This window comes from Nothobranchius furzeri, chromosome 18, assembly GCF_043380555.1.
Source record: "Nothobranchius furzeri strain GRZ-AD chromosome 18, NfurGRZ-RIMD1, whole genome shotgun sequence".
Taxonomy (NCBI): domain Eukaryota; kingdom Metazoa; phylum Chordata; class Actinopteri; order Cyprinodontiformes; family Nothobranchiidae; genus Nothobranchius; species Nothobranchius furzeri.
The window spans coordinates 35,044,448-35,067,354 of record NC_091758.1 but is presented as its reverse complement, the minus strand read 5'-3'; the positions used below and the strand labels follow the sequence as shown (position 1 = coordinate 35,067,354).

The following is a 22,907-nucleotide window of genomic DNA, read 5'->3' as shown; positions in this document are numbered from 1 at the left end:
CATCCAACCATCCATCTGTCCATCCGCCATCCATCCATCCATCCATCCATCCGTCCAACCGTCCATCCATCCAACTGTCCAACCGTCCACCCGTCCACCCATCTGGTCACAGAAGTAACCGGTCCAGAGCAGAAGCCCAGACATCTTCTGGCTCCTAGAATATTCCAAGGCATTCCCAGACCATAGAAGATCAGAGATGTACAGATTATGGGTTTGAGGTCTGCTAAAGGTTTTTCCTGTGATCTACTGACACGTATTTAGCCCAAATTCAATTGATCTTAAACTAAAATGCATCTAAAACTATTTGAAATAACGGAGAAAAAAAAATTTGGTTAGATCTGTTCTTACCTGGGAGATCTACGCCTTCGGTATAATAAATTCACAAACTGGGAAAATGTTGGATATTTTTTGCCATTGCTGTATGGATCCGCCGTTTTGGATCACCGGTCGAGCGGTTCATTCTAAACATTGGCCGAGTCTAAACAGATTATTTTTGACATTCTGTATTGAACCTACAGAGGTGCTGCGTGCTGACAGGCTAGGCAGGCAATTGCTTGGGGCCACAAAAGTCCCCCAGAGGACTAACAAGGTTTGATGTCAGAACCACAACAGCAGGGGGACAGTAAAAAGTAGTCATGTGACAGCACTGTTGACCCTCTCACCACTCGACAGAGCACTACCCCTCCCTCCTGACTACACATTTCTTTGGCCTCGCCCCAGTTCCAGTGAGATGAGACCCCGTGGCGTCCAAAACAGCTGAGCTGACATCTTTCATGAAGAAGCAGTGCATCTACTCCAAACATCGTCTCCAAGGCAGACGTAAATGGACTAGCACTCCATCTTTCCTTAGACTCCAGCCAATGAAGCCATCCTGGCCGGCGTCTCCATCCTACCATCTCCTACAAACAAGACACCAAGAACTTCGGTTGAGTCTAAGCACCCTCACCCCAAAGGTTGGAGCATATCCAGTTTTAAAAGCGCTGAGCTGTTGGTAAACACTGCATCATAGTAATTCCCTAAACAAGATCAAGTGGACAAAGTTTGGCCGTTAGCTCAGAGTCAGTCTGAGGTAAACAACCTATCAAGATCAATGCAGCGCCGCAACAGTAATGGCAAGACAGACACCAAAGTAGCTCAGCAGGCCTGTGCCTATTCTGTCAACACCCTAAATCAAAGCTCCCTTTCTCTTGAGTGATCTGTCCAAACAATTAAAATGGAACCTCTTTGTACCATCACACTTATCGTGTCAGACGGAGAAATGAAAGGAGCCTCGCGCATCGCCTTGACGCCTTCTGTGACAAGCCCCACGGAGAGAGCTGCACACCACAGAAATGACGGCGCTCTTCAAATTTTAAATATGTTTTGACACAAAATCAAAAGTTGCTCACCATAACGGGGCACAGCCCCCCTCCCCCCTTCTCTTCCCCCTCTGTGATCACTTATTAGACCCCAAGGTGAACCAGGCAGAAATACTGACACCTGAATATTCTCTTTGCACTTTCTTTGACATTTTTTAGCAGATCTGGGAATCGTTTCACATTGTGAGAGATTGTTTCATAGCAAGATTCGAGGTCTGATCTCTCCACATCTGAGGCTCGGGAGAAAGCCACCGCTGATCAATGAGGATTCCTGCGTGAGTTGCCGGGTTTTATCTGCCTTTACACTTCTGGTTTCCAGATTACGACGATCGTAATAGAGAAGATTTGACAGTTTGACAGCGAACGATGGGCGATTTCTAACAATCAAACACGCAGAAGTGGAATCACCAGGATTTTTTCTGTCTGTCTGAGAGCTGATTGGCTTAATGAGCTTGATCCTGGGAGCATACCAGTGGACAAGCACTAATCAGCCCAACAATCCAATCACTCACATTAGATGCATCTGACATCTTTAAGTCGTACGGCAGTGGTGATACGTGGGGAATATTTCATTTTCCTTGGGCGTTATTAAGCCTGAGTGGCTTTAAACATAATGGAAAAAAGAAAGTCTATTTCATGGGCTTTTACTTTATTCTACACATAATCCTGAAGATGAAATAGCTAATCTCCCCTCAAACAGGGGAGAGTTTTTCCTTAAAACAGGACCCCATTTTTGCCCCGCCTCAAATTAGCAAGTTTAATGCAACAAAATGTTTTGATAATGAATAAAAGGCGAGGCAGCGGAAAACAAAAGGCAACTTGGTAATAAGATTATCTGCGCCAGGCGCCCAGTGAAACGTCATTGTGGCTCACACAAATAGAAGAGATTATAAATCACATTCAAAACAGCCTAATCCATGAAAGACTCCCCGATATGATTGCCTTCCATTGTGATCAGCGATTGAGTGCAATGGATTTATCCAAAATCCCGAGGAGTCTTTAAAGTGCAGTTGTACATGAAGGCAGGGAGCCAGTTGAAGATTAGTTGAGTCCATCTGTGATAAGCTGCAGCAGTTTGGCCACAAACAGAGATAAACTGACGACCAGATGATGTAATGCACATTCAACAGTTTTAGATTATCCCCACAAATCACACATTTACATCCAAGACGCTCTCTAAAAACACGCATTGTTATTTACTCGTTTCCAGCAATCCTTGGTTTTACTTGAAAGTCTTCTGGGATGCGTTTAAAAACCACATTAACTACTGTTTTGAGTGTACTGGTGCTCCCGGTGATTGTTGGAGGTGTTCTTCCGCTGCGTCCCATTTCTCCTGGGGCTATTACCGCCTCCTTCAGCCCTGACCTCCCCCTTTAGTTCCTGACAAGGTCAAACAGTTCCCATTAGAGAAAACCAGGCCTTGCCTTTTTGCCAAAGAAGTATCCAAGCTGTACACGCTGAAGGTCAGGGGCTGCATAATGAACTGGAAAATGTCAGTTATATTACTCCTCATTTAAATAGCGGATTTTCCGGCTCCAGGAACAAGGGTGATATTTACCCTTTTTTCCCTGAGCAGAGTCCTTCCTAATCCGGGTAGGGGTGTGAAATTGAGTCGTATGAGTAGAGGGATGGGAGTTTGGCTGCTGTTGTCAAACTGCGCCACGACCAGGTCTTCTGCAGAGGACATGGAGGACCACCTTAAATATTCAGTGTTGATGAGAAGCTGCCAAAGTTGGAAAATTACATCTGAAAAGGAAAAAAACTAAACAAGGTTTAAAGTATGATTGAGGTTTATTACAGGGCCTCACTGACGATGAAATTCTTAATTATTACTCAGATTTTTTATTATTATTAATAATAATAATTGATTGGTTGATTGAAATCTTTATTTTGAACACAAAAAAAATTAAAAAAAGTACAACAATTAGAATTCAAAGAGACAAATAATTACCTCAAAACAAAGAAAAAGAAAACGAGCAGTCACAACTAATAACCTTCATGTTCAAAAAGGAGCAGGAAGAAGCATAAGCTTATTTAATCCCACCCCTTTTCCATTATCTAGTAATAAATAGATATACCTACATATACACATACATATATGTCTCTATCTACATACATGCACATACACACCTATTCACAATTTCAGTATCCCCAGTAACACTTCATAGTATACACAACCTACATATATATATATATACATATATATATATATATATATATATATATATATATACACATACCATCATACCCGTGCCCCCACAAAAAAAAAAAAAAGAAAATAAATAAATAAATACACTAAGAAAAATTCTCAACGTGAACACCCTATCAAGTCTCTACCTCCTCCCTATACCCTGCAAAAACCATATCCTTAAACCGCTTTTTAAACTGCACCATGCTCGGACATTGCTTCATATCTTTACCTAGACTGTTCCACAGTTTCACTCCACATGCAGAGATGCAAAAACTTTTTAATGTTGTTCGGATACAAGGAAGTTGTAAAATTAACTCCCCTCTCAAATTATATCCACGCTCCCTTATAGTAAACAGTTTTAGAATATTATCAGGAAGCAATTTATTTATTGCTTTATACATAATTTGAGCAGTGAGAAAATGAACTAGATCTGTGAATTTTAGAATTTTAGCTTTTAAGAACAGAGGATTCGTATGATCTCTATAACCAGTTTTATGGATTATCCGTAATAATAATACATTTTATTTCAAGCGCCTTTCAAGACTCTCAAGGTCACTTTACAAGTGCAGGTACATACAAGAAGAGAAAAAACCACCAATACCAATAAATACATAAAATAATCAAGATAAAATAAAGGAGCTAAGACTAGATAAAAATGTAGGAATGGAGGATTTTGGTTGCTAGGCTAGAGAAGGGTAGAAGGAGGTGTATAGTTATGGTGGATAAGCCAAGCAGAACATATGAGTTTTGAGTTAGGACTTAAAGGTTGAGAATGAGTTGATATTGCAGATGTCAGGCGGGAGAGTGTTCCAGAGTTTAGGGGCTGAGTAACTGAAGGCTCTGGCTCCAGTGTTACTGAGGCGAATACGGGGAACAGATAAGGAAATGGAGGATGGTGATCGAAGCGAGCGAGTGGGAGTGACGACATGGATGAGATTAGAAATATATGGAGGAGTGAGATTGCGGATGGCTTTGAAAGTGTACAGAAGAATTTAAAAGTCAATTCGGTATTTAACAGGGAGCCAGTGAAGTTGGTGCAAAGCAGGAGAGATGTGATCGTAGATGGAGGTCTTGGTGATTATACGGGCGGCGGAATTCTGGACCAGCTGAAGTTTATTGAGTGACATTAGAGGGAGACCGGCGAGGAGGGCATTACAGTAGTCGATGCGGCTGGTGACAAGACTGTGAATCAAAATAGCAGTAGAGTGTTGGCTGAGGGAGGGGCGGAGTCGATTACTATTGCGGAGATGGAAGTAAACAGTTTTTGTAATATTGTTGATGTGAGGTATGAATGATGAGGTGTTGTCCAAAATGACGCCCAAGCTCTTGGCTTTAATGGTAGGGGAAAGTGTGGGGTTATCGAAGCTAAGTGAGAATGAACTGATCTTGGAAAGGGAGGACTTGGTGCTGGTGAGGAGGATTTCTGACTTGTCACTGTTAAGCTGAAGGAGGTTGGAAGAGAACCAGGATTTAACTTCAGAGAGACAACTGAGAAGAGAGGAAAGAGGGAGCGGAGTGTTGGGTTTGGTAGAGAAATAGAGCTGGGTATCAAATTGATGTTGAATTTATGGAAGATATTGCCAAGTGGAAGTAAGTAAATTATGAAGAGAAGGGGACCTAAGACTGAGCCTTGAGGAACACCAGATGCGACAGGGGAGGGGTTAGAGCAGAAGGTGCGTAGTTGGGCAAATTGAGTGCGATCTGATAGATATGATTTGAACCAGGTTAGGGAAGTTTTGGAAATGCCGATTGCAGAGAGCCTATGGAGTAAAGCCTGATTTATGCTTCTCCGTCTGAGTCAGTGCGGAGACACGCAACGCCATTATCCGTCTTTGCGTAGGGCTCCGGCAGGCACGCAAGGACGTACGGAGTCAAGCCCACTTTTTTAAACATCCGTCGAACGAGACGGATTATGCAAGCTTGTGATTGGTCAGGACGCCGCTGTTGTTTACAGCACCACCATTGCAAAGAGAGCCGGGGATAAACTAGCGGCAGACACGGAGAAGCTTGAAGAATACCTCGTGAAAAAACTCTAAAAATATGAAAGTTTTATCCTCCTGTGACTGGAGGAGTGAAAAGATGCGCAGCAAGCGTTTTATTTGTGGACAGAAATGACAGGAAACGTGGGTTTAGAGGTGGGGAGCGCATGAAGCGGTGGGAGAATGAGAGACAAATATGTCCGTGTTAAAAGTCTCTTATATACACAAAAAACACAATATAAACGCACGATCTTGGACCGATACATGGCAGGATACCACAGAACAGCGCTACGCCCTCTGTTGTCCTGCCGGGCAATTGCTTTGCAACACTCCCCAGGAGACGGAGAAGTATGAGAGCAAAACGCTTCCGTCAATCCGTGCGTGTCTGTCCCTTGCGGAGCTGACGGAGAAGCATAAACCAGGCTTAAGACTGGATGTGAAACTGTGTCAAATGCTGCGCTAAGATCAAGTAGGATGAGAATGGAGATTTGGCCAGAATCAGCGGCTAGAAGGAGATTGTTAGTGATTTTTATCAAAGCTGTCTCAGTGCTATGGTGAGTGCGAAAACCAGACTGGAAGACTTCATACAGATAATTTTGGGATAAATGAGAATGAAGTTGGTTGGCGACCACTTTCTTAAGAATTTTGGAAATGAATGGTAGGTTGGAGATGGGGCGGAGGTTATTGAAATTATTAGGATCTGAACATGGCTTTTTGAGAAATGGAGTGACAGCTGCGGTTTTAAAGGCTAAGGGTACGATTCCGGTCTGGAGGGAGGCGTGGATGATGGAGCAGATTGAGGGTAGCAAGGATGGGAAGCAAGAATTAACCAGGATAGATGGGAGTGGGTCAAGCTGACAGGTGGAAGGCTTGGATTTGCAAATTAGGTCTGAGATAGTGGAGGCGTCAGCTACTGAAAAACAGGAAAATGATTCAGAGAAGGTCAAATCATCAGAGGGAAGTGAGTGGTGGTTGGTTGGACTAAGACTCTGGTGGATTTTGTGTGTTTTCTGGTTAAAGAAGGAAAGAATGCTGTTGCAGGTGTCAGTAGAATAAAAGTGTGTGTGTGTGTGTGTGTGGTTGGGGGTGGGGGGTGGGGTGGGGGGGAGAAGGCGACTGAAAGATTTTGTGGAGGAGAGAAAAAGAGTTTTAGAATGCCCACTGCTGGAGTAGAGGAGACCGGAGTAGTAAGCTGACTTAGTGCAGGCGATAGAATCCTTGTAGCAGGCTAAGTGGGCGGTGTACATGTCTTTGAGAACAGAAAGTCCCGTTCTCCTGTAGAGTCCCTCCAGCCGTCGGCCTTCAGCTTTCAAAGTCCTAAGATCAGGGGTGAACCAGGGGGCAGAGGTAGAGAAACTGACAGAACAGGTTTTTAATGGAGCCACAGTGTCAAGGATGTTATGTAGACTGGAGTTATAGTGGTAAGTCAGTTCATCAGGACAGGGAAGTATATCAGAAAAGCTAAGGGATGAGAGTTGGGACGAGAGAGTGTCCAGATTATTGTCCTTAATTTTCCTAAAGTGAATAAGACGGGTACTCTTGGTATGACAAAGAAGGAGTTGAACAGAAAAGGAAAGAAAGAAGTGATCAGATAAATGGAGATCAGTAACTGAGCAGTTAAGAGGAGTGAGACTGGAACAGCAGAATAAATCCAGAATATGTTCTTTAGTATGGGTCGGTGTGTCGATGTGTTGGATAAGTCCATGGCTGAGGAGAAGAGAAGAAAAGTCTTTGGTGATGGGGAGAGTGTCATTGTCCATTTGGATACTGAAGTCTCCCAGCAACATTAATTTGGAAGATAGAGTGGAGAGATGGGCGAGTAGAGAAGCAAACTGGGACAGAAAGTCAGGATGGGGTTTAGGCGGATGGTAAATAACGGCAGTAATGGTGGGAGTTGGTCCAGGGAGCTGAAACGCCAGGCATTCCATAGAGCTGAGCGCAGGAACAGGCACGGAGAGGACTATCCAAGTCTCACGGTGTATGACCGCGAGACCGCCTCCTCGTGATCCGCCGGATTTAGAAGTGTAAACATAGCCTGGTGGAGTAGCGTCGTTCATTGAGGAGAAGTTGTCGGGATGTTGCCACGTTTCGATCAAACAGAGAACATCCAGATTGTTGTCGGAGAGCAGATCATGGATATGATGGCCTTTGTTCGTCAGGGAGCGGATATTGAGCAGGCCAAAGTTGGCGGCGGAGGAGGGCAGCAGGCCAGCTGGAGCGTTAGCCATCCTAGCTGGGTAGGCTAACGCAGAGTGGTCGACGCGGCGGGGAAGCCTCCTTGGAGGGCAACGGGTTGCAGACCAGAACGAGTGAGGAAGATTATGACCATTGAGGTTGTGACTTCTGCGGGTGCCCCGGTGTAGGTATCTCCGCCGGGGAGGGAGGACAATGTCGGGACACCGAAGCAATCCAGGAGGTGGAGGCCCGGCGTGGGAGGCCCGGAGTCGGAAGCACTCAGCACACGTATTGATACAGGCCAGTCACCGGACGAAAACAGTCAGGAAGGAGGTCAAAGAGGAGGACATACAGAGCGGCGATCTTGATGGCCCACATTACGGTTGGCAGCCCGTTGCCTGATCACTGCGTCTCCAGGGTCCGCGGGTGTGGGCGGTAGAGCAGGCGGCCGAGTTACAACGTGAAAAGGTTGTAAAATCAATGTTAAAATCAGGATAGTCCAGGTGGTAGAGTCGTAGGGTCGGTCCTGAAACACAAGATTTATTGTGGACTCAAAACATCTAGGAGCCAGTACGATCAAAGCTCAAAGGGTCTGGTGAGCAGCGGCAGCCATTCACGCCAGCGTCCGCTCTATCCCGAGTGAATGGATCACAAGTGTAATGAGATCAATAAGAAGATTAACAGGATTAAATAAATTGCTTAAGAGCTATTTCCCTCTATTTTATATATGCATCTATATTCCCTCTATTTCCCTATTCCCTCTTTCCTATTCACTCTCTCTCTTTCTTAACATTTTTTTAATCACAATTGTCTATTTTTGCTCATTTTAAAAATATTTTTTAACATTTTCTAAATTCTTTATATTTTTACATTTTATGTTTTTGTGAAGTGCCTCGTGATTTTTATCTTGAGAGGCACTATAGAAATGACATTTTCTTCTTCTTCTATTTATTTTTATCGTCATTACTTGTGACCCATAGCTGTGATAATCTATTAATTATAGAATATCACCTGCTTGGTAGGGCTGGGCGATATGACGATTTTAGACCATTTTACGATCTACACATCTGACGGTCTGTCATTTTTGAGAGACCTTTTTATCACGATTCACAGCTCTGCTGTTGAAATTCTGCCTCTGAATGAAAATGGAACTTACCCCAGGCGAATGACACGCCTTTGTTTGACCCTTAACCAATCAGAGTGAGTCATAGTAATATATTAGTGCCCCGCTTGTTTTCACCTGTGTGTGAACAAACATGGCTTCGGCCGCGGCTGAGAGCGACAACGAGGTTTTCGTTCCGAAGAGGAACGCCTCGTCCGTTATATGGAACTGGTTTGGTTTTTCACCAGATGACAAAGAGCAGCGAAACGTCATTTACAAGGAGAGCGTCAAGGCAAGTGATGGCAACACCACAAACTTGTTTAATCACTTGAAAAGAAGGCATCCCAAACAATACAATGAGAGCCAGCTGGCAGCTAAAGCTAAAAAGCCTGCGGCTGCTGCAGCAGTGGCTAGTGCTTCTTCCTGGCAGCAAACGCTAACAGAAACACTCACAGAACTCACTCCCTACGACAGAGACAGCAGACGATGGAACAGCGTGACATGCAGTGACGTACCACTTGGTTAAATATTTGTGTCCCATGCGAACAGTAGGACAATGATAAAAACATTGGATCCGCGCTACGAGTTTTCCAGCCGCAAGTATTTTTCGAACACCACCATTCCATGCATGTACGCTGAATGCAAAGTGAGAGTTGCAGAAAATATTCAGAATGTGCAGTTTTTTGCTACCACAAGCGATCTCTGGTCCAGCCGCACATCAGAGCCGTATTTGAGCTTAACTATCCACTACATGAGCAACTGGGAGCTACATAGTATTTTGAGCAAGTTAAGGTTTGCACAATACGTTTGCAATTGACACGTTTGCACTTTAAATATGTTTACGATTTTAATTTATGTTAAGTTACTTGAAAAACGAGAAAAACTGATTTTTATAATTGTTTCTCTCAGGGCTTTAATCATCTCTGGTGTGAGTTTAAAATATAAGTGTGTTAGCACTGTGCTGATTATCCCTAATATGAATAAATGTTTGTTTATTCAATGTTTCTCTTCTTTAATACACAATTGAAGTTATGCTATTCATGGATGAAAAATCGTGATAAAATCGAAATCGTGATAAAATATTGGAAAAATCGTGATATTCTATTTTTGCCATATCGCCCAGCCCTACTGCTTGGTCTTTAAAATGATTAGGCAGAAGATTCTAAGACTCTTTGTTTATTCAGGGACTGTCATCACTTTGTTTAGGATTCAATCCTACCGTCACCTTTCATTATCTGATGAAGCTTCAGTTCAGCTGATGAAGTCATCTGACTAAAGAGCCTGCGTGCAGACATTCCATCTCCCGTCAGGGTAAAATACAGCAGAACGTGTGTAGCCAGGGTTATTTGCTCTGGCCGTGCAAATGATCTGTGGGATCTCAAAATCAGTCCATTTGGTGACGGTACACAAGCGGGATGGATAATCTGGTGGTGATCCCCCGTTTCCTCATACGCTTCTGCACTGACAGGAACGTCAGCGGCTGCACGCGTTTGTGTGAGAATAAAACCACAGAGGGGCGACAGGGATGAGATGACAAAAGGGCGTACAAAGGAGAATGCTAATAATGATTCCTCTAAAACAATTTTATTAATTTTCAGCCTTCTCGCCAGGGAGTAATATCTACATGCCCGAGGCAGGTTTAAATTGCATAGTCTGCCTAAGAAAATAGACAAAGACTCCCCAGTGTCCAGCCGCTCTCATCAGTACAGGAAGACTCGAGGAACACCCAGGAGACAGCGCCGCTATAATGGAAGCTAAGCCATTAGAGCAGCATCAACTCTGAGATGGTTAAAAGCCGGACGGCCATTGTTTTGGGAGGATATTGTGAAGCAACCCACACGAGACGTGCAGGATGCTGCTGGAGTTCCTGGGTCTCCGCTTCAGGTGGACAGCACCGCCAGATTGTAGCTTTATAACCACGTTGCCTGCTGCACGCTTAGCAATGTCAAAAGGTAGGACGTGAATAATGCGATCATTTCGTATTCTGATTCCCTGCCAGGGGATTTGTCGCTTGGACATCAGGTCACAAACCTAGCCAGCCAACGAAGGCAGAGCCGAGGCCATGAGTTTTGCTGAGGGAGGAGAGGGAAGGCAGCCAGCTAATGTCACGCACACCAGCCTCAGGGGTGCTCTCGGGCCCCCACAACCCCTGCACCCCGTGGCTGGCGTCCCGCGTCCTTTCACAGCCTACGCAAACCCGCTTTGATCGATGACACTGGGCGCGTCTCCTGGGTGAGGGTACACCTGGCAGACTGTCAGCGGGCACAGGTTATCAGAGAGGGCAGGGGGTGGTGGTGGGGGGGGGTCTGAGTGGGTGGACTCTCTGGGACACTTTAAAGCAAGAGAATAACAAATCAGCTGTCTGTGTAAACACCCTTGACTCCCCCCACCCCATTCATGTGTCTTGACAAAATCAGAAAATACCTGCCCCCCCCCCCAAAAAAAACTGCTTTCCTTCTTATATTAAGAAATAACTCATTGTTGACATGTTTGTACAATAAACAGATTTTTACGTGCAGAATGTGTCGTGATGTTTCATCAGCGCTTAAAACGCTTATTGTGAGTAACTGAGCAGCAATTTTACATTTACATGAATTGCTGTGATATGTGAAGTTAAAAGTGGGAATTGGTTCCTTAATGTTTCTCGTTTTGAAGAAACCTTCCCAATTCTCCAGTTGGATACTCGGACTGTAATCTACTCAAAAACCCTGGTTAAATAAGCTGAAAACCTCATAACCATTTAAGGATGAATATTAAATATTGTGAGAAGAAAAAAACAGTCCAGCTGCACCAGAGAAACCTCATAGCAGCCACTGACACAGCAGCATCTAATGAAAAGTTTCTTTCCAATAAAACTTTTCTAATATCCTGTCCCTCGCCCGCTCCGAGAGGTTGGATGTCTCATTTGCAAGTGAGGGCCAGGAGGAGAGACGGCTGCCCGGCAGCCTGTCCGTCAGAAGGGCTCGCTGGGGAATGTGTGTGTGTGTGTGCGTGTGCGTGTGCGTGTGCGTGTGTGTGTGTGTGTGTGTTGATTAATATCAGGAGGACAGGGCAGTACTCAGGCTGCGGCTGTCGGTGAGAGGCACAGAGAGAGGACAGTTCTTTTCACTGCCGCTCGGGGAAAAGTCTGCTGGAGGAGAGGGTAATGAGCCAGAAACAGGCTGAGAAACGAGGAGGGAAGGCTAAGAGGAGAAGAGTGAAGGAGGCACAAGGGCACAAGGACAGGACACCACACTCCAGCACCGACCTCACACCCCTTCGCTCATCTCCTTTCCTTGCCATCCCTCCCTCCAGACCCTGCATGAAGATCAGCACCACCATCATTTCACACTCATTCCTGGTTTCCTTACCCTTTGTCTGCTCTGCTCTACATCACACACTAACCTAAAAACTACATTTGCATGTGGTCACATGCACACGGTCACAGGTTAGACAGAACATGCATGCTTGCACTCCTCACGAGTCCCTTCCACTGTAGGCCGACATGCACACTACACACAGAGTAGACCCGTTCACTCAGACGAGTGGTGCAGCCCGTCAGCTGCATGGGTAAAGCTGCTCTGGTTTAACTAAGTGTCAAATCAAACTTCGCTATTTGCCGTCACAGTGAGGATGAAAATACTGAAATTTTAGTTAATTGTGCTAAAGTTGCAGTATACACTGCAAAAAATTATTTTCATAAAAAGTAAAAAAAAATCTAAATGAATGAAAAACATTTAGACATTTTGTCTTATCTAAAAAAAAATCATGTGTATGGGGTGGGTGGCTTTCTGTTAAGGGCCATTCAGTCCCTTTACCAGAGGAGCGTGAGTTTGGTCCGCATAGCCGGTAGTAAGTCGGACCTGTTCCCGGTGAGGGTTGGACTCCGCCAGGGCTGCCCTTTGTCACCGGTTCTGTTCATTACCTTTATGGACAGAATTTCTAGGCGCAGCCGTGGTGTGGAGTGTGTCGAGTTTGGTGGCAGGAGAATCTCGTCTCTGCTTTTTGCGGATGATGTGGTCCTCCTAGCTTCATCCAGCTCTGACCTTCAGCTCTTGCTGGGTAGGTTCGCGGCCGAGTGTGAAGCGGCTGGGATGAGGATCAGCTCCTCCAAATCTGAGACCATGGTTCTCGACCGGAAAAGGGTGGCTTGCCAACTCCGGGTCGGGAGAGAGGTCCTACCTCAAGTGGAGGAGTTTAAGTATCTCGGGGTCTTGTTCACGAGTGAGGGAAGGAGGGATCGGGAGATCGACAGGCGGATTGGTTCGGCGTCTGCAGTGATGCGGACGCTGAGCCGATCTGTCGTGGTGAAGAGGGAGCCGAGCCAGAAAGCCAGGCTCTCGATTTACCGGTCGATCTACGTCCCAATCCTCACCTATGGTCATGAGCTTTGGGTAATGACCGAAAGAACGAGATCGCGGATACAAGCGGCCGAAATGAGTTTCCTCCGTAGGGTGGCCGGGCTCAGCCTTAGAGATAGGGTGAGGAGCTCGGACATTCGGGAGGGACTCTGAGTAGAACCGCTGCTCCTCCGGATCGAAAGGAGTCAGTTGAGGTGATTTGGGCATCTGGTCAGGATGCCTCCTGGACGCCTCCCTGGGGAGGTGTTTCGGGCATGTCCTGCCGGCAGGAGGCCCCCGGGTCGACCCAGGACACGTTGGAGAGGTTACATCTCCAATCTGGTCCGGGAACGCCTTGGGGTCCTGCCGGAGGAGCTGGTGGAGGTGGCCGGGGAGAGGACGGTCTGGAGCTCCCTAGTTGGGATGCTGCCCCCTCGACCCGGACCCGGATAAGCGGAGGAAGACGAGAGATGAGAAAAAAAATCATATCAGCAAAAACAGCGCTACTTGAAAAAATGTAAATATTCTTAAATATGAGCAAATTTTCTTGTTTTGAGCAACAAATGATCTGTCAATGTGGTAAAAATGGGCTAAAATCCTTAAAAAGAGCAAATAAACCTAACAGCTGAAGAATTACATTATTTCAAGCAGTGAAGGTTATATTTTAGACTGAAATGAGATAAAAAATCTAAGAACATTGCTTAACTGCTTTTTTGAAAATCAGTGTAGAACATTTAAACTTGAAGGGAGGCAAAAAAACCTACATTTTCTTGTTTTTAGTTTCCTTTCTTGCAGAAATCTGATGCAGTTTATGACAAAAAATTCATAGAATATAAAACAGATTGTGCCTGATGGGAGTTAAATAGTTGCAAGAACAACTAAATTTTGACTTATTATGTCCAACTTCTTATTTCCAATAATTTAAGAGTGTAAAATGCCCATCATCAACTCTTAATGGCCTCCAAACAGGATCAGTCAGTGTTTACGCCTTGCTTCACTGCCCCCAAGTGGCTAAAAACAGTCCTCTGGTGGTACATGTAATACATATTTAGGGCCTAAAACAGCAGAAAACATGCAGAACATCATTTCTGAGGTCTCGTACGTGTGCCGGGGAAATCTTGGACATGGTTTGTAAAATGTGAAGAAAAGAAATGCAGCTGGAGAGAGAAATGTGGAGCCTCAGCCGGAGGGAACACAAAGCAGCAGGTAGGGATTAAAAGTGAGAGCTCACTGGTATCGAAGGGGCCAAGTATTAGGGTCAAACCACATGTGGAAGATCATTATCCTAAGGATAATTCAGATTCTTTGAGTGTTGGCCACTGACTGCGTCTTCTAAAGGGAGGCTGTGAGCAGAGAGGACGCGTTCAGCGGGGCTTATGAGGGATAGCTGGCCACGAGGGGTGAGGGGCAGGAAATAACACGAGCAATTTCATAAATGGAAGGGAGAGGCTGTGACTTCCTAAATCGTCTGTGAAAGACAGAGGGAGGCAGCGGCGGTGGCAGGAGGAGATGGGGAAGGGGACGACAGGGAGAGAGATGGAGGGAGGTGAGAGTGACGCAAAGTGTGAAAGGGATGGCAGGGAGAGAAGTGGGGAGGGAGGGGGCTGGCGGTAAATGGATGTAAGAGGGTGAGGGAGGCAGGGGCAAAGTGAGAAGGGGAGAGGTTGGAGAGATGAAAAGATGTGGAGGGCAGATTTCCCACCAGCTGAGTGAGCACCTCTATTACCCTTTCTCTCCCTCCCTCCATGCCTTTCCCTCCCCTTCCTCTATCTCTGTGTCCTATCCGCCTCAGTGTGGCATCCTCTCACATCAGATTAGCTCCAGCCCTGAGAGACAGTTCAAACTCCTCTGTCAAAGTTATTTAAAACACATCCAGCGCTCAGGCCTGTTCCGCTTCCTCCACCATCCATCCATCTCTCCCTGCCTTCGTCCTTGTCACAGCCCAAACCGGGGCTGAATCCTCGGCGGCCCAGCTGGGATGCACATCTCCCCGTGGCGTCCAGTCACTATCAATCAAGCACGAGCGCGGGGGAGGACCTAGGTGTGGCAGGAAGACACTGCTGGACACCCAGCTGAGAAAATACAAGCCTCTGAAACAACGACACGCATAATCGCGATCTGATGTTGAGAACTATGTATAGCCTTTGAGCTAGACTAAAGCTGGGGTTAGTCATTTAACATTAAGTCACTTAAAATGCTTAAATTTGACTAGCTGACCTCATTCTATGATATAAAGAAGACAATCTTTCATAATTTACACGAGCCTAGAGGGTTGTGGATCCGCAAGAGGGAGCCATCAATCAAAACGCGCCCGTTCCCAGCATGCACTACGGGTGACGTAGACGCACGCCGGTCAGCTGAGTGGACCAACCTAGCTTGAACACCAACTCGACCTGCATCGAGTTAATGTCTGTTTGTAAACTTCAAGCTAGCCGTGGAAGACGAGGGAGGTTTTAGACGTTTCCCTGCTTGAACACTGCAGATTTGATTCAAACGAGTGATCAGCAGCCAGAATCAGTTATGTCCGAGCAGGAACATATCAAAAACATTACTAGTTCATTAGTGCTACGAGGCTGTGTGTGAAGCATGAGGCGTGGTTTCCAGGAGGGGAGGGGGAGCACCCTCTCCTTTCCTTGAGGTCAAGCTGCGGCCCGCAGCTTTAAAGAAGGGCCTTGCACAGACGACGTTACATTTCCAGCCAGCAGGAGTGGCTTCTTCCAGAAAAGCAGCTTCCATGTTCAGGTCTTGTTATTAGTTTTCCTGCTAACTCAAGTTGAGAAAAAACATCCAGGTCTGTGCATTGACCACACCATGAACCTATGTGTCAAGGCTTCCTCCCCTTTATGAGAGAAGCAGGTAGGTGTAGGCGTGGCATGGCTCGGCCCAGCCCGGCCCGGCGTAGCCCTCTTTCTGACTGTTTGAGCTCTCCAGTCAAGGCTTCGGTGATGAATGGCCTCCGCTGCTAAAGAAAGGAAAAAGCAGGCCACGGAGCCCTCGGAGGATCAATACGAATGCGCGGGAGGACCTGCTTCGCATGTTAAAAACCCTGATCGGGCCCCACCTCCCCCCACTTTGCTCTCTCTGCTGTCTCCTGCATCACTGACGGACAAACCTCTGGGAGCCAGTAGGCGGGAACTGGGGTGTGTGCGCTTCTACATCAAGTGTGTCAGCAGGTTTCTAGAGGGGCTTGCTTGTCAGCAAACTCAAGGTCGACACGGCGCACAGAAGCGCCAAAACACACAGTCGCACACAACTCTGCAAATCCACCCCTCTGCTGATCCTCTGGAAGGGGTCGCGCTGTGACATGGTAATTCTGAGGTGTCTAAGACGATGGATATCCTATTAATGAGCCCCACAACAATGACTAGACTAATGAGCTTATAATGGGAATATTGAATGCATGGGAATGGGATTGGGCCTTGTGTGAGCCAAGAAAGAGGCCGTTGAACGAGAGCCAGTGCACGAGGGCTAGAGGGCTAAAAGCTTGAGCCGAATACAAACTGCGTAGGGCGAGGCTGAGGCTGTAGGGGTAGGGCTGCACGGCCGACCCAAATCGATCCACCCACACCGGCCTTGCCTCGTTGGGGCTGTGATATACGAGACCAGGCAGCTTCTCCGAGCATAAATAAAACATGAAAATGCTACAAATTATAGAAAGGTCGAATGGACAGATCTACTTCTCCAGTAATGCTGCGTTTTTCTTCCACGATGAGTAAAAGAAAGGGGCTTCAGTTTGTGAATTAATGAAATGATCTTAAAGGTGGCGAGGAGCGAAGCTGCATGCTGGGAAAGGCTAACAGCTGGAAAAGGAATTACAGTCCAGTTGTTGGTCTTCGTCCGGCCCCTGGTGTTGTTGGGACCCTTCGCCGAGAGCCCGGCAGTCCTTCCGTGTGATTTGATTCCATTTGGAGAGTCTTATTTTCCTCTTGATCTCACACATTAAGGGCCTTGCTATAAAAAGAGGGAGGACAGTAGGAGCAATGGGACGGATTAGCACGCAGCTGTGGAGACCAAGCAGGTCAATGTTTTAAATCTGTAGTCCTGTCTGGTTAAATCTGCTGGCCTGCACTTCAGAGACACTCGCGTAGAAAGGGATGAACGGCACAGAACCGGAGGGAAGAGAATTTAAACGAAAAAAAGGAATTGTCAGGACTTAAAGGGGCGACGAGTCGAAGCGGTGGAAAGGGTTGTTAGGTGTCCAGGTGAAACAATCCTGTAAGGGATGGAAAATGAGCAGAGCTTACATGGAAATGATCCTTATGCGGACTGGATTCAGACTAAAGCGAGCTAAATATTCCCTGTGCTATGCGGTACATTAAAGGGGACAATTTATGTAAAACTGTCCTTTTGCATCTTTTTGTGCTGCCATGTTGGTTTCTCCTTCCTTTATAAACAACCCAAAGCGTGAAAATACGTCTATCCATTTCCTGTCAATGTTTTTAGGAATTATCGGTATAAAACAAGCCGTTTGAAAAAGAAACCTCATTTGTGACATCACAAACGGGGATATTAGAACCTCTCATCTGGAAGAGAGCAGCTGCTGCTGGAGGAGTAGCGGCGCTTCTCCGAGCCCCTCCCAGATATCGAAGTTTCTAAGCTTATAGCAGCCTGAGCGGAGGAGGGGTGGGCGTGGCCAGCGCCAGCTTATTTTCTTAAAGTCCTGAAACGGCTCATTCTGGAAGGTACTGAAAATGTCAAGAATAAAAGTGCTGAAATCTCTTCAGGTGAGAGGGATTTAGTGCAAAGAACTTCATGAACATGTTTTTTTATCTACCGTAGAGAAAAAAATCATAATGCGTCCTCATTAATGACTTTGACTCAGTCCTGCTGCAGTAGATTTAAAACTGACCTTCATCAGACAGATGTCCCAGCTGGGTGTGTGTGTGTGTGTGTGTGTGTGTGTGTGTGTGTGTGTGTGTGTGTGTGTGTGTGTGTGTGTGTGTGTGTGTGATGCTGAGGTAAGGGATGGAACGTTACCAGCAGTGCGTGTCCACCCAGAGAGCAGCCAGCCAATTATCCCTCTTAATTATCTATTGACGAGTTGGAATTGATGTTTTTGGAGCGCTGATTGGATAATCAGGAATGTTGGCCACAGTTATTCTCCTTGGCTGGTCTCACTCATCTGTCCGATCTGGTCTCCTTGCTTTGGTAATTTGCTCGGTTGCTTCGGATCCCCGCAGAACAATAACTCCAGTTAAAATAACGAGAAGGCGTTTGTCTCTGCAGTTTACACACGCTCACTTCAATCCATCGCAGGAGTTTCCGAATATTTGCACGAGCAAGAATGGTAGCCGCTCCGCTCCCCTCCTGCTTCACTGATTAACCTCCATCTTTATCTGCAGAACATACATCTTCTGGTGGCTCCATTTCCAAAACTGCCTGGGTCTGAGCAAAAGAACTCAGCTTTCAAACCAGCAGCCAATTTTCTTTAATTCTCTGCGAGAGCATGCCTGGCACAGGCCCAGGCAGCACCAGGAACAGGAGAGCACGAGACATGAGTGACACCGATTGTGCGTCTTCTAATTAAACCCAACCTGACCTTAGTGTCGGGACATCATTAGTTCTCCCTCGTAATCATCACACAGCAGCAATTACATTCTGTTTGGCTCCATTTGCATTTCACAAGATTTCCTTCAACAATCAAAGTTGGTTTGGGAACGGAGGAGGAAGCCAAATAAAGCATGGACTCTTAAATGGCAGAAAGATTCAATTTCACAACATTATAAAGCAACGGATCCCTGCTAAATATCACAGGAGGATTGAGAAGAAAAAGGCAAAAGACAGAAACAGACGACAGTCTGAGGCCACTTCCCCATTCAACATTAACGCTATCCCTATGATTTCTGCAGGGAGAGGAACGCACATCCCTTCTGACGGAAAAGAAAAACCCTCCAACTCATTTTTAAAGTTTTTAATTCTGCCAGGAACCACAAATGGGTCTGGTACAAAGACCGCTGCTTCAGCGTGGGACCAGAGAAAGCTGGAAGAGAAAGTCGGACGCTAAAAATAACCACCCTCCAGGATACTCGATGGCAGCAAGCGTGCATCTCCCCACTTACAGAGAGCACACCACATAAAAACACACAGCAGTGCAGAATAGAGTCATCATTGTAAGTATGTACTTCAGGGGAAGTGCACGAGGGCAGATTCTCCATCTGCATTGTGGGGGACAGCAGGGTTGTGCTGGAGTGGCGTTTCTCTCCCAGAGATGCTGTCGACACAGAAACACTCAGACGTCACGGATGGAAAAAAGGGCCCTTTGAAAGCGCGAGTGCACAGTTGGCAGTAGAACGAGCCGAAGCAGACTCTACCAGCTCGTCTCGTGCATCTGCTGCCACCAAATCTGACAACAGCAGCAGTGTATGGTCATTGTGTTAAGATGAGAATTATGCCGACTAATACCCTCAGGGGCTTGGTGTTCTCTTGGCAGCAATCGGCCACGCGTTCACATTTTCCTTCTACTCCAAACAGAAATGCTGTCCTGAGGTTTAATCGGCTACAGCAGTTGTTCTCGTGTTCTTCATGACCAGAAACACCCGAGAAAACATTAAACTCTCAACCTTTAGGACCGGCAAGTAAAGCCGGCGGCACAAACACTTGTTAAAGGCCTGAGATGAGCAAGAAAATCTAAATCTAACCTAGGAAGTATCTTTTCTCACAATCTTCATCCATCAACAAACGTAAAGGGGATATATTATGCAAAACTCACCTTTTGCATCCTTTTATGCCTCCATGTGGATCTCTACTGCCTCTATAAACACTCCTAACTTGAAAAAAAAACCCATCCATCTATTTGTTGTTAGGATTTATGTGCCAAAAATAAGCTGTTTCAAAAAGTCCAAGTTTGTGATGTCACAAACAGGGAAATTAGAATAGAACCACCTCTCACCTGTAGGAGCAGCAGCTCTATAAGAGCCCATCTCAGACATGAGAGCTTCTCAGCTTATAGCAACCCTAGCAAGAGAGGGGTGGGCGTGGCCCGTTCCATCGTGTTATCTTTAAGTGACGGCGCCCTTAAACAACGCATTCTGGAAAATACCAAACTGGTTAAAACAAAACTGCTTAAATTGATTTTTGTGAGAGGTTTTACGCAAAATAAACTCCATAAACATGTTTAGTGTCGACCATAAAACATTCAAGCATTGAGATGACTTCTAACGAAGGGGATGCCGACCCACATCATCACCATCACACCGCCTGCACACCACAAGCACGCTTCCCACCAGTGTGGTAATCAGCATAATGATAAATGATAAATGACCCGCACTTGTATAGCACCTCTCAGAGTAAGGACGCCAAAGCGCTTTACACTACAGTGTATCATTCACCCATTCACACACACATTCACACAGTGATGGTGATGAGCTACGATGTAGCCACAGCTGCCCTGGGGCGCGCTGACAGAGGCGAGGCTGCCGAGCACAGGCGCCACCGGTCCCTCCGACCACCACCAGCAGGCAAGGTGGGTTAAGTGTCTTGCCCAAGGACACAACAGCAGAATTCTCTGTCCGGAGCCGGGATTGAACCTGCAACCTTCCGATTACTGGACAACCCGCTCAAACTGTTGAGCTACTGCTGCATAGTTCTCCACGTATTCACTTTGATCTCACGATCCAGCTGCAGAATCTGGACTCGTATCGTTTGTTAGACCAGTACAATAAAGGACACTAATCAAGAGCCAATATCAGACTGGGCTGTTGGGTGGAGAAGATTTTGGAAGTTTTGCATGAATGCAAAAAAATGAAAAAAAAATAAATAAATAAAAAATGGCGCCATTTAAGCAGAAATAAACAGGCCTTCCATGGGCTGAAGACATTAAGACCAATAATCACCAAGCACAGATTTCTGCTATGTTTGAATACAACCAGCGTGAGAACCATCCACTCACAGATACACTAAATATTATAGAGAAGTAAACAAATACTTTCTTCTTTGAGTCGGCACAAAGATGAATTTAAACTCCACAGATTCACCAAGGTGTGTTTGTTCGCTCATGAACGGAGACTAATTACAGACATGAAGCTCAGTTACAGTTGGATCAGAGAGAGAGAGCGACCAGAGCGTCAATAAGACGATACTCAGCAGGTGTCGCAAAGATTTGCTCACATTAGAGCCTCTCGGTTCGTACTTACAGGTGCGTCAGTGTGCCAAAAAGCGTTAATGCACACGTGTCGATGCAACACGGAGACGATCCTTGATTAAAGCCACACATCTGCTACCAGGCAGGTCTGAAGAGGCTCAGATGCTCTGGAACACGTTTGCTGGTGGCTACGAATGCATTTTCACCACCTGAATACAAAACAAGGAAGGGCTTTAACGGTGAAAGTAAATAAAGAAGGAAACATCAGAAACAGGAGGGAAAAGACGGCGTTGATGAGATTTAATGGTACTTATCGAGTTTTCTAAAGAAAAAACATAAAGAGGAACAACAGCAGCTATTTGGAGGACTTAATCAGATAAACAAGAGCTCAGAGCAACAAATAAACTTTAGCAACTCAAAGATAAAGAGCTGCACCTCTGAAGTTAATAATATAGATTATTAGTTAAATGTTATTTTAAATACAAAACAACCACATCAGGCTGCTGGTGCACGGGGGCGTCACTTCGGTGGGGATTTTAGGAGATCAATTAAGAGTTCATTAATTAGTAAATAAGATCAATTGAGAGATTTAGTGATGAATCCTGAACAGGCCAAAACAAACAAACATCATAGAAGAAAGAACGGCCCGATGAGTGAGACAGGAAGTTTGTTGTTGGAGCTTTACCGTCAGACTAAATGAAAATAAATGACTAATTTCTTTCAAAATTGAAAACAACCAGAACTTTGAGTCAAATTTATACTTTAGTAAAATAACCACCTCTTTAAAAATATCATTTCAAACATTCATTATGTTAACATGGTTCATATGGAGACATAATGGATACAACCAGTTAATGAGTGTAATTATTATATTTGAAATAATGAACAATTTGTCGGTCGTTGGTTTAATCCTCTTTGGCGTTTGGTGTGAACGGTGTAAGAACGTATAAAACTGGGAAACGAAGGCTCCTTAAGATTTAAACCCTCTGTTCATTAAAAAGGAAATGATGATCAGAAAAACAGCGTCAGTGAGTAAAAAAACTAAAGTTCAAAAGGTCAGAAAACGTTAGAAAATGAACCAATTTTCTTGTTTGAGTTTAATTAAAACTCTGCATCTTCTCACGTTTAGATTCAACTTTTCTTCATATTTTAACTCCACTGATTTACATTAAATTATACAATGAATTAGACGTTTTCTTAATGCAATAACTCCTCTAGGAAATTAATGACATAAAAGCAAAACGTGATAAGAACTAGCAGCAGGTTATTACGGCACGTCGTGTTCCTGGCGGATAAAACTCACTTCCCACCATCAGAGAAGAACAAAGTGCATTCTGGAGCCAGATTTCACATTAACGCTATTTAAAATATTCCAGTCTGCCCAATTTAGGGGTCGAACTTCTGTGCAACTTAATTTGACAAGATTAATTACACAATTAAATCCGAAATTCTCTCAATTATGTGCAGAAATACAGCTTGTCTGCTCGGGTCGACCTTTCACCTCTGCCAAGGCGAGGTACCTGATAAGCATAATTCTCCAACAGGAGCAGCAGAAATTGCTGCCTATTTTGTTGCCGCCGTGCTCGACTCAGCACATTACAGTTCCTAATTGCTGACAGACTTGGTAAATGTGCCCTTGACACGGAAAAGGAAAATGTTATGCCACTCAGTGGCACATTACGGAACGTGCAGGAGTGTTTTTC

At 45.4% G+C, this 22,907-nt stretch overlaps 1 protein-coding gene across 4 annotated transcripts in view; it reads right to left on the bottom strand.

Moving 5' to 3' along the window:
* LOC107392507 (AT-rich interactive domain-containing protein 1B) overlaps nucleotides 1–22,907 on the bottom strand; it is a 299,430-nt gene that overhangs the window by 251,926 nt on the left and 24,597 nt on the right. Inside the window, exon 1 of one of the 4 annotated variants that reach the window (XM_070546705.1) lies at nucleotides 21,257–21,364. The exons of the other annotated variants lie outside the window; for them this stretch is intronic. The gene's annotated coding sequence lies outside the window, so the exon portion shown is untranslated. Of the gene's footprint in view, nucleotides 1–21,256; nucleotides 21,365–22,907 lie in introns of those variants that run through there. 4 annotated transcript variants of the gene reach the window in all.